Source organism: Phocoena sinus, chromosome 7 (genome assembly GCF_008692025.1).
Source record: "Phocoena sinus isolate mPhoSin1 chromosome 7, mPhoSin1.pri, whole genome shotgun sequence".
Lineage (NCBI taxonomy): Eukaryota > Metazoa > Chordata > Mammalia > Artiodactyla > Phocoenidae > Phocoena > Phocoena sinus.
Window position 1 is genome coordinate 38,354,198 of NC_045769.1, and position 13,375 is coordinate 38,367,572.

Consider the following 13,375-nt stretch of genomic DNA (forward strand, 5'->3'; position numbering starts at 1 on the left):
GTTGCGGCGTGTGGGCTCAGTAGTTGTGGTGCATGGGCTCTAGGGTGTGCGGGCTTCAGTAGTTGTGGCTCGAGGACTCTAGAGCACAGGCTCAGTAGTTGTGGTGCACGGGCTTAGTTGCTCTGCAGCATGTGGGATCTTCCTGGACCAGGGATCGAACCCGTGTCCCCTGCACTGGCAAGTGGATTCTTAACCACTGTGCCACCAGGGAAGCCCCTAAAACTTTTCTCCTTTTACTAGCTTACCTCCCCAGATGAATTTTATAGCCACCTCAGTTGTCTTTTCTGCTTTAAAATTTTTGTAGCCACCCAAACCAAGCCTTTGCTGACTGTGGGGTCAGACTGTCTGGATTTCAGTCCTATTTCTGTCACTTACCTGGAGAAACTATATGACCACTCCTCATCTGGAAAATGGAGATAATAATGGCCTCTAACTGGTGAGAACTAAATGATATAATGTATAAACAGTGCATAATAAGGTGAGTGGTACTAAAAGCATTCAATAATATAAGCTATTCTTTATCCATCTTTGGAAGTGACTCTTGATTGCCCATCCCGCTTTCTCCTTTGTTAACAGAATCCCAGTTTTGTTCAGGCATCCGGCTGCAATGTGCCCAACCCCAGGGGATGAATGAAGACCTCTTAGCAGATCATGGCAATCCTATTCCCATTTGGCACAAATTCATTTAGAAGGGGTCATGTGACTTCATTCTGGTTCAGGAGATTTACTGGAAGACTGGGGGCTTCTGGGAAAGATATTTCTCCCTTATAAAAAAGAGAGAGGTTCAGGGAGTACATACTCCTTACCTCTCCCTGCCTCCAGTGTTCCTACTTTGGACATTCTTGTGTGATGATGTGTTGTTTGGAGCTTTTGCCACCATTTTGCAATCATAAGGAGGTGGTCAGCAACTACCAAAGATGCAGAGCAAAAGGATGACATCACTGAACCACTGACCTACTCAGGCTAGAACAACCTACCTCAAAAGGTTTTGCTAAGAGAGATATAAATGTCCAGATTGCTTAAGCCAATTTTAGTTGTTTTTTCTGATGTTTGCAGCTGAAAACATCCCAACTGATAGATAAGTTTAACTGTCATTGTCTAGTGTAGTGATTTTAAAATTATGCCACCAAAAGAAATTGGTTTTCATGAGTAGATTAAAATTTCTGAAATAAGTCATCATTCTCCTATTAGTGTTTTATTATAGGTGCAGATTTTCATTATGGAAAGAATACTTTTAGAATTTAACCTTAGTTAACACCTATCGTATATTTTGGGCCTAGAAACATCTTTGAAAACTACTTTGATAATAAAAGTGAAATGTATGTGGACTTGTATGCTTTTAATTATCCACATGAAAAATATCCTCAAAATAAATACTGTAGTGATGTAGACATTTTGGTGAGAATGAATGTAAACCTGTAACTCGACAATTGATGATCCAGCTGCAGCTGTGATAGGATTATGGCTTAAATATTTTGAATATCTGTTTAAAAATAAACTTTAGTGCAGCTGATGAAGAGATTATGTGTTTTAATGGTTGTGTTTGCTTAAATTACATATCTAAAACAAATAGGAAGTTGTGTTTTCCCTTTGCTCTGTCATAAAAACTTTTTTTGTTTCCCAGCATACTGTTTGAATAAAAGTATGCTGGTGGCCACTTGATTATTCCACACATAGAGCAAAATTGGGAAGTTCTTCCTCTTTCGTAAAAGAAGGTTAAATTGATAAAAATTGTCAAATATGTTTTCTATTGGGATTTTTATAATCAAAGTGAGTTTTAGACCACATTTTTCTTACATATTATGTAATTTTCAAGAATAATAAACTTTCTCCTTGTATAAATAAAAATGTTAGTTCTCCCTAAGCAAAACTTTTCTCAATTCCAGCACCCCCCCACCGTCATTCCTCGAAGTACGTGTACATCAGTACTTCCCTCCACATGGACACCACATGCTCTCTCTGCTTTGAGTTCCTTTTCATCATCCCAGAGATCCTTCTTCATCTGTAGCAAAGATCTGCTCCCATAATATTCCACCATTGCCAATTGGTCCCTGTGTTAATAATGGTTCTCCAGAGAAACAGAACCAATGGGCGATATATATATATATATATATATATATATATATATATATATATATCACACACACACTATTTTATATATATATATATATATATAAATTATCCATACATATATGATCTATCTATATGGCATTTTTAATAAGGAATTGGTTCACATGATTATGGAAAGTCCAAAATCTGCAGTGTGGGCCAGCAGCCTGTATACCCAGGGGAGCTAATGCAGCTCTCACTGGAATGGCTGCAGCTCCAGTCCCAAGGCAGTCTGCTGGAGAATTGCCCCTTGCTTGGGGAGGCTGGTCTTTCTGCTCTATTCAGGCCTTCAACTGATTGGATGAAGCCCACCAGCATTATGGAGGGTAATCTGCTTTACCCAGAGTTCATCCATTTAAACATTAATCTAATCCAAACACACCCTCCAAGTTGACACATAAAATTAACCATCACAGTTCCCCTCCCATCCCCCTCCCCAGGTTGAAGGTAATGAGGCTCTGCTCTCTGCTCTTACTGCAGCATTGGGTAGGAAGCCAGGAGGGACAAGTGTGGATGTTGCTACTTTCTTCGTTTCTGCTTCTGGGTTGTTCAGGTATTTTGGGGAGCAGGGAGGAGGAGGGGGGACAAGGAGGAGGAAGGGACCCTGTCCAGAACCATTACTTAGCATGTACAGTTGATGGAGCCAATGTCTTAAGCCCGCAGAAACCTGTTGCCAGCCGTTTCCTGGTTCTTCTTGGGTGCCTCTGCTCCTCAGCTTGGACTCTTGTACTAAGTTGGGCAGAACCTTTCTTTATCATGGAAGAGGCTGTATGTAGAGGGAAAGGTCTGTTAGAAAATAACTGCTCTTCACACCTGGGACCCTCAGGCTGGACTTGGAGAGAGAAGACTTGGTCTCTTGTCTTTTGTCTTTTGTGTGGTTTTGGGTACATTACTCACCATCTTTGCACTCAGTTTCCTCCTCTGCCAAATGGGGAGAATAATAAGGCCTCAGAACGTTGCCATGGGGATGATGTCAGAGGTTATGTGTAAGTGATTTGTATCCTGTGAAGTATTGTATGAATTAAGTTTGGGTTTTTACTTTATCCTACTTGTTGGCACCAAGCAAAACCTAATTTATATAAAGCAATCGATTTTGCTCTAGGTACTCAGGACTACTGCCAGTATGATTGCCCTATGATAGATTTGACAAATTTTCTTTCAAGGAACAAAAGGGTGTATTGTAAGGAGTTTGTTTCCTGGATTGGGGACCCATATTCAACAACCATGCCCCACCCTAGTGTGACTTGTAACATGTCTGGGTGTAGATCTGTTACCGCTGCCTTGCTTGGAAGCCCTTGCTGACAGTGAGGAGATGAATAATTAACCTAACACGTTCTTGTGCAATTTCTTTGTTGCCTGGTGTCATGTTCAAAGATTAGATTTCCTGGGAAGACGCTGAAACAGTTTTTTCCCCGTGACATTGAAAATAAGGACCATGTTTGAATGAAATAAAAACTGACTGATCATTCATTAGTTTGGACATTTCATTCAATCAACACGAATTCATCACGAGGACTGCATTGTGCTGTGCCAGGTAGTAAGGAAGAAACGAAAGGGAAGAGATGGAAATAAGACTGGAAAGATACGGAGATGCTTGATGGCGAGGCTGGAGAGTTTGGATTTTATTTTGTTGGTGTTAAAACATGGGGGTTGTGAGTGTTTCGCTGTATCCTAGCTGTGTAATTTTGGGTAAATTACGAAACTACTCTGTGCCTCAATTCCTTCATCTGTGAAATGGAAAGAATGAGAATATAGCTCATAGCACTGTAGTGAGGATGAAATGAGATAATGCACGAAAAGCCCTTAGCGTAGTGCCTGACCCTGGGGAGCTGCTGTAGGCGTTTGAGCTCTAGAAAATATGTGCTAGGAAGCAAATCTGGCAGCAGCATGAGGGTAAGGTGCTACAATGGGAAGGGCTGACAAGGGTGGTGATGGGGAGACTGTTACAGTAAAAGCGGGATACTTGGCAGCGCCAGGGGCCCAGGAATTCAAGCTCCCTTTGTAGGCTGGCTGGGCGGAATGGTTTAAGAATGTAGGAATGGTTTATGTGCGCCAGGGCATAGTTATTCGTGGCCTTATAACTGGACTTCATATTTTGCCTATTCTCTTCCTTCCTTTTCCTTCATCAAAGCCTGGCCTTCATCAGGGCTCACGTGGCTGCATTGTGTTCACGTTCCTGATGTCATTTTCTGGTTTGGGGACAGAACAAAACAGTAGGAATGGAGCATTGGGGGAGAATCCAAAATACTCCTCCCGTTTCCCATTTTTTCCCCTGTTTTCTATTTCCATTTCCATGAGATAAAAGAGGTTGCATGATCATCTGAGTGCTATATCAGGGAATATATTTTATTTCTCTTGCCTTCCTAGTTTTTAAAATGTTCCTGGAGGAATTTAGGTACAACTTTGATTTGAATGGCCTCGATGCTTTTAATTTTTCCTGACCGTGAAGACATCCCCGTGTCCTTAGGAGTCACAGTCAGTTGTGATGCTCCAGCTGCCTCCTGACTCGAGGGATGAGTGCAGATCACCATGCTGATTCTCATGGGACGGCCCAGCAACTGCTAACACTGTTACGAAAAATAACTCCACAAACAACTTTGCTCTCGAGTTTCCTCTTCCCCTTGACCTGATAAAAAAAACTATAGCAAACAGCCTCTTTATTTTGTAAGGTAAATGAGCACCCTTGAGTTAATCTGTTTTGTAATTGGACATTTCCATATATTTTCTTAAAACAAGCAGTGTGTGTAGCCAACCTGTGGGTAGCCAGCCTTCAAGATTGGCTACCCACAGACTTACCCACCTATCCATGTATTTTTACCAGGAATGGAGTGATCAATCATCTTGATAGAGCCAGGGGGTTAGCTGAAGAGATAATTTGCGTCACTGCTTGAGATGTAGAGGTGGCTTTCTTTAAAAAATTGTCAAGCCAAAACTTTGTTGAGGGTAGAAAGCAAATAGTAAATAGTCTCTGTACGTGTTGTCATTTCCCCCATTTTCTGTTTTTCTATCTCCTCAGCAACCGTTTCAATTAACATAAGAGACACACACGGTATTCTGTCTCACCTCTATCCTGACATATGCCTGGTGGCAATGAATAGAAATGATTATTAGCAAATAATACTAGAAGCGTTCTAAATTCTTCAGAAAGACGGGAGTAAATAAAAATTACTGCCCACTACTTAGATACTGACCAATCTGAGGCTGACACATTCTTCTTATCTGCTAAATTAGTAAGAGAGTGGGTAGCAATTTTCTCCTAATGCCATTGTATCCCTTGATGTACAGATTTATCTCAATTTTCCCATTATACCATGGGTAGTTCCTTAAGAGTGTTGTGCCCAAGCATTTAAACAATTACCCTGTTTTTTACTGTGGCTGCTGACATGAGCTATTAAGAAACTTGAAACTTTAACAGCAGCTGCTTCCTTTGTCATTTGTAGCCACCTAAGTTGTTTTGAATTTCTTTTCATTTTTAAGATGTGGCTCCCATGTGTGAGAAGCATTTGGTTATTTTGATATTTTTGCCTTGGAGTATACAATGTCAATGACTGTTCGCTAACTTTTATACATAGGTCATTTCATGTCTGTGTTCGTGGGTGACATAAACAATAGTTCTGTGCCTATTCATAGTGCTGTTTGATTTCTTAACTCCCTTGTTTTGGGCCCACAAATATTTCCTCTTTGTATGTTTTCTTGGCCTTCATTTATTTGTTTTAACAAGTGAGTTTTAGGAAGCCCCAACTAGCTTGAACTTATTAACATTGATTCAATTAACACAAAATTTAGAGTTCAAGCCCAAGTTTCTCTTACTTATAAAACAATTTTTTTTTTCTTTTTTTCGGTCTTAAAAAAAAGTTGTACTTCTGAGGCACTGGATTCCTTGTTTCTTAGGCTCTCTAGGAATCCTTTTGAGCTAGTCTTACAGACTTTCTTGCTGCTGTTGACATCGTAAGACAAATGCAGTAGTGTGAACTAGAAACACATTGCATATTTAGTGAATATATGTGTATAGTAAATACTCAAAAATGGTCGACTTAGTTTATTTTTGTTTTGCTTTGGTTTGATTTGTGGAAATTTATTCCTCTGAATGGCTTTTCTAGTATGGTGTTGTGGGTCCACTTTAGTCATTGGAATTCTTGCTCAGTGAAATTGAAGGAAATGTCAGCACTTTATAGAAACTCCGTTCCAGCAGAGCTGTAATTAGAGCAGGGCAATATTATTTCCCTGAGCAAATAAGTTTGCTGCTTATTTGGCTAGTCACAAAATTTAGGCCTCTTTATTCAGGTCTCGAAGCAAAGGAACTTGTACCTATTTGTGGCCCTTCCATGTGTGGTTAACCTGGTGGACTGAGAATTTCCACACTGGGGCTTCCAGCTGACATAATTTCCCTGGGTTCCTCCCCTTTGAGTTGTAGAGAGACTACACAGAGGTTTTCTGGTCTCATCTTGGGAGATGACATGAATAGAAGCATGTCCTTTGCCTCCCTTGATGGGTGAATCAAGTCCCAAAGTCTGCCTACATTAGAGTGTCCTGTTGACCATTCTTGACCTTCCCCTTAGCTGAGAGGAAGGGGGTCATTCCCAGAACTGTCTGAAAACATTCCATGGGAAGAATAGCCTGGAGGAGTTAGAAGAAGAGTTCTTTTCTTCATGGTGAACCTGGAGAGGTGGCTTTGCTAGTTTAACCTAGTCACTGTGGTTGTAACTGGGGACAGAAACGCCTTGACAAGTAAGTGGTTTGTAGAATTGCTAAAGATGGACTTTTTTTTTTTTTTTGCGGTACGCGGGCCTCTCACTGCCGTGGCCTCTCCCATCGCGGAGCACAGGCTCCGGATGCGCAGGCCCAGCGGCCATGGCTCACGGGCCCAGCCGCTCCGCGGCATGTGGGATCCTCCCAGACCGGGGCATGAACCCGCATTCCCTGCATCGGCAGGCGGACTCCCGACCACTGCGCCACCAGGGAAGCCCTAAAGATGGACTTTGATGCCTGGCTCCTCCTGTCTCTTTTGCTAAACGTGGCGTAACTGGAAACGTAGGAAGCCTTAGGACCAAGCATACTGAAATTGTTTTCTTTTGGCCAGAATTAGAATTTGGTTTTACTTTTCTGGATAGTCCAAGTTACCATGATTATCAAACTGAAAATAAGACAAAGCAACGGATCATATCATAAAATATTTGCTACGTAGGTCTGTTATAACTTTAGTTTCTCTATGCTAATTTTTCTCTTTCTAATTTTATAAATAGTATTAGATTTATTTAGATAATAACCTGCTAAAATAACTAATCATGAAGAAGGACACGCTTTCATGGAATTCTCCAAGAATAATCACGTATTTCCCAGTATGTAATAAGCATTTAATAACTTGATGAAAGAATGAATGATAGAGTTTAAGGGTCTATTGATAACGTTTTATTTCCAATTCAAGTTTTTATATATAGGGTACTGTTACAAAATAAATCAAGAGGTTATATTTAAAGGAGATCTTTTAAATGATTAGGGGGAAAAGCACAGTAGCATAAATGTATATTTTTATATTGATATTGTACAAGTATTTTTATTATGTTTGCAGGCTTTAGTTTATTTATTAGCTCATAGTGGGAAGACCTTTGAAGAGTTTCTTTTCCTCTTTCAGGCTACTGGAACTATGTAGTGAATCATCAAAATAAATTCTTCCTTTTTATTACTCCTACATTAGAACCTGGCATACTGGAGGTATACGGTAAATCTTGAAGAACAATAAGCACCTCTGTTTCTTAAAAGAAAGAAAAAAATCTCACTTTCAGTTACTTCTGATTTTTAAAAATATTAAAACAATATAGATTCAAATGTTAGTTTTTCTTTCTCATCCTTAACTTTTTTCAGATTGTAAAAGCAATAGCAATTCATGATAGAGAATTTAGAGATACAGAGAATTAAAATTACCTGTAAACTTTATTACCCAGAGACAGCCCGGTTTAATCTTGATACATTTCTTTCCATTCTAGTATGTTGCCATGTATATTCTACAGAGCATTTGCCATATAAGATGAACAAGAGTTGAAGTAGAAGAACTGTCTACTGTGTCCCTCTTGGAGATCCATAGTGCATATAGGCAATATTAAAGGCTCTGAGAAGGTCTGCAGGAAAGAAACCTTTCAGTTAGTGTTTCCTAAGCATATTTGACTCCTAGCACTGTGTGTGTTTGTGCGTGTACGGGTGCGTGTGTAATGCCTATTGGCATCTTCACACATTGACAAATTTAATTCTATTTTCCTTTTCTCCTTTTAAGTCATGAGCTTTTCTGACAGACTTCCCTGGCAATGGGAAATTCTCCTCTCATTTTTCAGACCTGATGTCTTGGTGCACCTCAGAAACAGGACGGAGATTCAGAAAGAGAGAATTTGTCCTGGAAAGGAGGAGTAATCTTCAAATGCATGACCACTGTGGGCTGTATAACATGATTTTGCATACCTCCAGTCCAAAAAATCAAATTCATTCATGGTCAAGAGGATGTTTCTGAGTCTTTGCCAGCTGCAGATTATGTATCTGGGGAAAGCTGATGGAGAGGCCTTTGATCACAGGCTGGCTTGTTGTAGAATTTCCTGACTGCAAAGAGCAGACAGTTACTTTTAAGAGAGGATGGGTGTGTGTTAGGGTGGGCTGGAGAATGGGCCAGAAAATTGTGAGGTTTGCTTATTATGCAGTATACCATGTCCTCGGATCTGTCTTTCTGAGATGACTTATCTGCAGTAAAACATTACCACATGCTGCTGTGGTTAATCAAAAAAACTTACTTTAAGACTGCTGTAGCCACACTAAATCTAAACTGGGCACAGAACGTTGTTTCTCTCAGAGCAGGACTCGCTAGAAACAAGTGAGGTCGAATCTAGCAATTTTGTGAAGGTTTCCTTTACGCTTCTAGCAGCTGTCACTGGTGTCACTAGCTTGCCATTTTTAGAACAGTTTCGGGGATTCCCATCTTGCTTCTTGACCAGCTCTTCCTCTTAATTTCTGAAATACCTCGAGTTTAGTAGTTGAAGTCTGACCAACTCTTTCTTTTTTTTTGCGGTACGCGGGCCTCTCACTGTCGTGGCCTCTCCCATTGTGGGGCACAGGCTCCGGACGCGCAGGCTCAGCGGCCATGGCTCACGGGCCCAGCCGCTCCGCGGCATGTGTGATATTCACAGACCGGGGCACGAACTCGTGTCCCCTGCATCGGCAGGCGGACTCTCAACCACTGCGCCACCAGGGAAGCCCTCTTTTTTTTTTTAAGAAGGTACCAATCTGGTTTGACTTACCTCTTGAGTATATTTTTCTATGTAAGTTTTATTCCATAATTATCAATTCAACCATTGGTATTTTAGGAAATGCAGAAGTCATATGACCCCAAATGCATATATTATAAGGGAGTGTTTGAGAGATTAGCAGAAAAATGGAAAGCCCCTCTCCTGACTGAAAACCCACATTGAAGCCATTTGAGAAGAATTAGACTGATTGTATTTGGTATTTTTTTCTCCAGTATTCACCACATATATTTCTTCTTATGCAGTCTAATCTGAGGATGCCATGTAAATGGGTCACTGTGAAATGCAGCAATTTTAATTTTTCTCCAATTGAATGATCTCATTTCTATTAACTTTTGAAGGTTTGCAGCAGTGGAAGTATTTTTGCTTCTATGTATGAAGTTTAAAAACATCTATTTTTTTTTCATAAAATACAAGAGCAACCAATTTCACTGTCAAATAAAAATAAAAACTAGGATTTAAAAATTAGCCCAAAGTGGCATTTAGGAACTTCGCTGTAGGCTGCTGTGCTGATACCATGACAAACCAAAGTATAGGGTTGGGTCAGGTTTTGTTTCGGTTTTCTTTTCAATATCCAGGGCTCGTGGATTAAGTTCTAGAAATGTTCCAATTGTAAGGCAGGGATCTGTTTGGATTCCACCACGGGTATGTTCCTTGGGTTGGATGCTGGAGGGTGAGGCACGTTTCGCCAGACCCATGTCAACTACCTAGTAATCATCAAAGTCAAAAAATTCATTGTCTCCTCCTTGGTATTCCATTCCCTGGAAATCTGCTCGGTACTGCAAGATACCTCCAATTGCACCAAATCCTTTCACAGACTTGGATCCTTCTTGTGCCTTATCTGTGACAATTTCCAACATAGCTCCAAATTTTTTCTTATAGTTGTCAGCAAACCATTCCAGCAGGGGCATCACGCTCATGTTCTTGTCGTGTCTCTTTGTCTGTAAAATGAGATTTATCCTTCTCTTTCTCTGGAGTTGATAGACAATTTTGTCCTCTCCTGTGCTTTGCCAATGAGGAACATCTCTCTGGCTGACGTCATCAAAGTATCGCTCTATTAACTTCTTCTCTTGAATGAGCTTCATGTTGGAGAGGACTTCAGTAGATATCTCAATACCTTGGTTGAATCCATTTTTACCGCTGTAGGATGTATCAACTAATTTAAAAACTTCTGATTGTAACCTCTGATCAAACATATCAGATAGACTTAGTTCAGTTTTAGTCAGCTGATCCAGCTAAAACGAGACCAGTCACGTTCACTTTGTCCCCAGAAATAAACAGCTGCCCTGCAGTCTGAGCTACTTTCCAGATAGAGTTAGTAAGTTCCCATTCTTAAGTGGGCAAGATGCAGGCTGGTTGACCTCCTCCACCATGTTTCTTTGGGAGAGCCACAGTGAATTTGTGCAGGACTTCTCTTGTATTTCCTTGGAGTGTGCCAAAAAGTCACCACTACCATCTGTTACAATGATGCCAGCTGGCTGTCTTCTGGAAGCAGTGCTGTAAGAGCCTCTGGATGGAATTGGTTGTCCCACAAATACAGTGACGTATCAGCCGGTTTGAAAGGTTCAAAGTCAATGTTGACTTTCTTTTCCTTTCCCTCTTCTGTTACAGTTGTAGCACGGTAAACTACCAGGCCATTTGGATGTACTTCCGTTATAAAACTTGAGTCTTTGTTGTACAGGTATAATGGCTCCCAGGACTGAAAGGCGGTTTGCTAGTAACTTAAAGTAACTTAAAAGTTACTTAAAGTTTGCTAGTAACTTAAAGTAACTTAAAGTTTGCTAGTAACTTAAAGTAACTTAAAGTTCCAAACTCCTCTGCTAACATTTTTGCCACTCGTGAAATCTGGTCTTTGGGAGGGATGGTCAGTGATATCATGCCTGTGCCTTTGCTGCGGGCTGCCTCCAAACTCTTAATGAGCTTCCTACTATTCCAGATCTCCATGTTCCTGTTGGCAGCGCTGGGGTCATCTGCTGTGTTCTCGCTGCCTTCTCCCTCAGGGCCCACTCTTTGGTGGCGGTGGCTGCTCCTCCCGGGCGGTGGCTCTGATGTAGGACACCCTGCATTTGGTTTTTACATGAGTGTTCCCCTGGTCACATTTTCATCTCTTGTTCATGATCTGAAATCCATGAGGGGTGTTGAAACTCCCAAAGACTAAAAAAATAGTTCAAAGACCGAAGCAAAGGTGGTATGCAGTAGAATTGTCAGGCTATAAAACATGAAACTCTAAGTCTGCTCTGGGACCGTGTAAATGGTACAAACATTTTATGAAAATAGAAAATAAAATCAAAGCAAAACTAAAAACACATTTCAGAACTCATGTGACGGTGATACTTGGTTATCTTGCATGGAGACTAACTTGTTTGTTCATATCAAGGCTCGAATTACATTCCGTTGTTGGACATACAGGTTTCTTTCTCCCGTTTGGTCTGTCTTGCTTAAATGGCATCCATTTGAGGAGGGACCTGCTGTTACCAGGAACAGCAAACGAGATCCCCTCAAATATTTTTGCAATTTGTGGCAGAAACTACTGATTGTCTCCCAGTATCCAGCCTTCCTTTCTTTGTTATTATTATAAACTTCTTCTAGAATACAGACTATATTTTCTAGCTTCCCTTGCCTCTAGGTATGGCTGTATGACTGCATTCTGACTAAAGGACTTATGTGTGAAATTCCTAGAAAGGGGGAAGCTTTTTTACCTCTTTCTTACTGATGCCTAGAATTGGATGGGATGGCTGGACTTGAGCAGCCTTGATGGATCATGAAGTAGAAGCATAAAGTAGACGCTAAGGAGATTTTTGCAGCAAGATAGATGGAACCTGGGTCTTCTGACTGCAGATCACTGTAGTAGTCCTGGGTAACGTCGTATTTAGACCTTGTTTACAGTGAGGGAGAAATATGCATCTATCTTGTTTAAGCCAGTGCTGTTTGGGATTTTCTGAACTACACTGCTGAACCTAATCTATCATATTATGCTATCCTTAGGACTAAACCAGTTCTTTGTCAGGGTCATGACCATAGCATAGATCAAGATAAACTGAATTCGCCAAGAAGAATCTACTTACTAGCACTACGTCAAGCCGGTTGATCAGACAGTTTTCAGAACACTGTTTTCTTCACTTCATCTTTATTTGGCCTGACCATTTATATGGCAGGGTGTCAGGACACGATGGAGTCTGCTTACTAAATTCATTCAGAAAATTGAGTGCCTACTATATTCCAGGCATTGCGTTAGGCTCCAAGAATCCAGTGAAAGCAAAACAGCCATAGTCTCTGTTCTGACGGGGCTTAGAGACTGGTGTAGAAACATGGATATTAGTCAAATAACACACACAGTTACATAATTACTCTACAGACTGTTAAGCGCTCTGAGGGAAAAGCACAGGAAGCTGCAAGAACCTATGTAACGGGAATCTCATCTAGATGGGACAGTGGTAGGGTGGTGAGGGAAGGGTGTTTTGGACAAGGGCCTTTTGAATTGAGATCTGGAAGGTGAATTGGATTTAACTAGGTGAGGGAGAGTGTATAGAATGTTCTAAACAGAGGGAATTGTGCAGAAGCTGTGAGAAGGGAGAGGGCTGATGCATTTCAGGAGTGGAAGGGGAGCCGCTGCATTCCCGTGCATTACTGGTGCACAGTAAATAAGGGAAAACGGCGGGAATAAACTAAGCTTATTTGGTAAGGATGTCACTTTTGTAAGGAATTAAGTATTATCTTTTATTACAATATTATTGTAGAGGCTCTGATCACTTAATTCCAAATCTATCACAAGATAGATAAAACAATCAGACCTTTTGTATCTTTGGAGGTGATGCTCTGGGACATGTAATTAAGCTCCAGGTTTTTCTGCATGATTCTCTTTTGCAGTGATTTATATATTGTTTATCAGCTGTCATTTAGACATTTGCACAGGTGGGCAGTAGACACAAACAGAGCCAGCATTAAAGACATCACACCCATTGACGCTTCTAATGAGAACATTA

General features: G+C 40.8%; 1 protein-coding gene and 1 pseudogene across 3 annotated transcripts in view; one reads left to right on the forward strand and one right to left on the reverse strand.

Annotated features, from left to right (window-relative positions):
* The window catches only part of ANKRD44 (ankyrin repeat domain 44), a 326,135-nt gene that overhangs the window by 57,536 nt on the left and 255,224 nt on the right, over positions 1-13,375 (forward strand). The window lies entirely within an intron of this gene.
* Positions 10,017-11,395, reverse strand: LOC116756749 (annotated as a pseudogene).